Below are 3,087 nucleotides of genomic sequence, written 5' to 3' on the forward strand. Positions count from 1 at the left end.
ACCCCCTTGCAATGTAAATTAAATCTACCCGAACCAGGAGCAACTACCTTCACTGCAATGGCTCCTCCGGGGCACTCCACATGTGCACCAGGCTCTGCACAGCCCCTGCTCCACCAGAGACCAGCACAGATGGTGCACGTCTCAGATGAACATGCTTTAAAGACCTCTGAGTATTTTGCTGAATGGGCAAAAGCATTCAGCAACCCTTTCAGCATCTCCAACTGCAGCCACCCATACCAAGAGCGGTATTTTTTGTGGACTTACCCAAAGCACAGGGAGTCAGGAGCATCACAGATTTGGCTGGGGGGTGGTTTTGGGGTCAGCAGTTGTCTGGGACACCATCTGATGACCCAAGGACTCAGCAGTAGCCTACATTAGGGCTTCCCAAGCTTGTCCATAGCGGGAGCCACCTCCACCCGCCTCCCTCAGCCCTGAGGCTGCTGCCTGCTGGAGTTACACAGGAGTGGGCAGCCAGCCTTGACCCATCTCCTTGGGTGGGAATGCAGCCCAAAACCATGTGAGAAGGGGACTCGCCCTTCACAAAGGCTGCAGGTGCAAGCAATAGGGCAGGGTGAGCAGTCCCTGGGTGGGGACAGACCTTCATCCCAGCACAGCTGGGTGGCCAGGCAGGGGGAGCACAGAGCAGCCGGAGGACGGGCTCTGGAAAGCCATCCCTCCTGAGCAGCTCGAGGAAATTCATATTTCATGTTCTGCTCCTTCTCTGCCCACGGAGTTCTTTCTCGTGGTGGTGCGTAGGTGTATGTGAGGGATTTATCCTTTCCCCACTGAATCACTGCAGCACAACATCTTTTCAACCCTTCTGTACAGCAGAAAAGAGCCTCATGGCATTTCTCCTCATTTTCCTGCTTAAGGAGACAGTCAGCAAGCTCCACAGTGTGACCCAGCTGCACCCCAGCTCAAGGCTGGGAAACAGCCTGACCCCTCCTAGCCCCAGCAGAGGCATGTCTGGGGAGCAGACAACCCCCCCTCCTGTCAGCTGGCACCCCGAAACAGCAGCCCAGCCCGCCAGCAGCCAGCATGAAGGTGCTAGGGATGCTGCTGCTTCTTCAGCTGGAAAATGGCTCCACACTCAAGGAAAGGAGCAGAGCAAGGGGGCCTGAGCATGGTGTGCTCTCCCCACCACCTGAGGAACCCAGATCCAAGCCAAAGCTTTACCAAATCCTAATTACTGCAGTAATGAGCGTTCGTGCTTTAACTAGAGGCCGCTGGAAGACATTTCATCACAATGCCTGAACCTGGTGCTTGTGTATGAGTTTTCTGTATTTCAAAAAGAAAATGTGGAGGAAATGAGTTCTGCAGCTGCTTTGTGGGCAAAGCCATCACCATGAGTAAAGACACGGCCATGAGCAGATGCTTTCCCTGCTGACCCTCATATAAATTGCTTATTTAGAAAAAGACACAGGAGCTTTAGGCAGGTAGCCAGCAATAAAAATTTAAACCACGACAAGTTTTTTTGGCTGCATGAGAAATAAGTACCTCCTAAAATTTCAAATTACGATTAATGACCCTTCTATAGTAGTTGTTTAATCCACCAGTGCTTTCCAACTTGGGAACTCACAGCATTACAGTTCACAGCACCTTGACAAGACACTGAATGTCGTGGGCCTGACACCAGCCTGTGGGCCCTAGTAGGACCCTGTCTGCCCAGCATCACTGTGTTTTATTGAGTATCAGTCAGTCACTGCTCAGTCCAGATCAAGTTAGAAAAAATAAATATCTAAAGAGTTTTCCAATTATACCTGTGTGCAGTCTGGAAGATCAGTAACTTGTGGCATATTCTGTCCCATCCTTGAATTTTCAAGACAACAGTGCCTAGCTCCTTCTTTCCTCCTCCTATTTCCTCTCCCAGAATAGGGCAAGATCACCCTGGAAGCGCAGAGAAAAAAGAGCAAACATGAAAAGCCATTGGTTCTGATTTCCCACATTTAACCTCCTCTGGGCTGGGAGAAGGCAGGAGGATCGCACCCTCCTCTGACCCCATCGGGCTGAGTAGATTCTCCCTTCTGCTTTGAATCACACCTGACTTCTATTGCCATCTCTGCAACATGGATGTTTTTAAAGGGTTTTGGTGGGGTTCCCCCCCACATCTCTTTGGTAGTTTTGCTCCCTGGTCTGTTACACCCCATCTCCCATTCAGTTTCTCTCCTCCAACAATACCTTAGCACTTGACTACCGAGATGTGGGCTACCATTTAGAAAGTGAGTTGACCAACACAACTGTGGAGGGCAGCCATAGGGCTGGGCAGCGATGCTTTGTCTCCTGAATTCCTGAAGACCACTTACAACTGCCCAGTATTACCTCCTAGCAGATCTACTGTTTGCATTCCTGTGCAAATACAAGCACGCACAAAAGCAAGAGCACAGGAGATGGAGAGGGCATTAAATAAGACTGCCAAGCTGCAGACCCTTCCTGGGTTTCAGTTCCTCCCTCTTTGCCTTGGCCCACTAAATCCCCGTAGGCTGTGCACATAACAAGGCCACCCATAAATGAGGATTCAACCACAAGAGCAGGAAAAGGCTTCCTCCAGTGAGAGCTGCCGTTCAACCTACTCCCTCCTCCCCTATTTCCAGAAAATTAACATCTCCATTTAGAAAACACCAAAAAAAAGGAAAAACCCTGGGGAAACTAGAGTTCTCACGGTGAATTTTATTTTGTAAGCAACAATATAAACATGTGAATAAGAACAGGCATCATTTGCAGGGCTGGCCTTTGATCCAGAGTACCCTGAATCTAGCAACCCTTCAAGAGCAGATGAGGGCAAGCCTTCACCTGCAACTCCAGAGGCTAGCCAAGTTGCAGTCCACCAAGACCTTTGTCATGGAAAGACCAATCCTTGAATATTTGCTATTACCAAATGTATGTGCAATCTTGGAATGTACCTCCCACCTCCCCCCACCCGCCCCCCCCAGGTTAAAAAAAAAAAAATCATACAGCTGCAAACCAGTAAAAAAAATTGCTTCCAGCTTATTGAGACTGAAATGGCCTGTTGGACTATAAACTGAAATATCATTCTAGAGATAACCAACTGGTCGTGACACAAAGTACTGTATTTACAACTCAAAAATA

Source organism: Strix aluco, chromosome 6 (assembly GCF_031877795.1).
Source record: "Strix aluco isolate bStrAlu1 chromosome 6, bStrAlu1.hap1, whole genome shotgun sequence".
Lineage (NCBI taxonomy): Eukaryota > Metazoa > Chordata > Aves > Strigiformes > Strigidae > Strix > Strix aluco.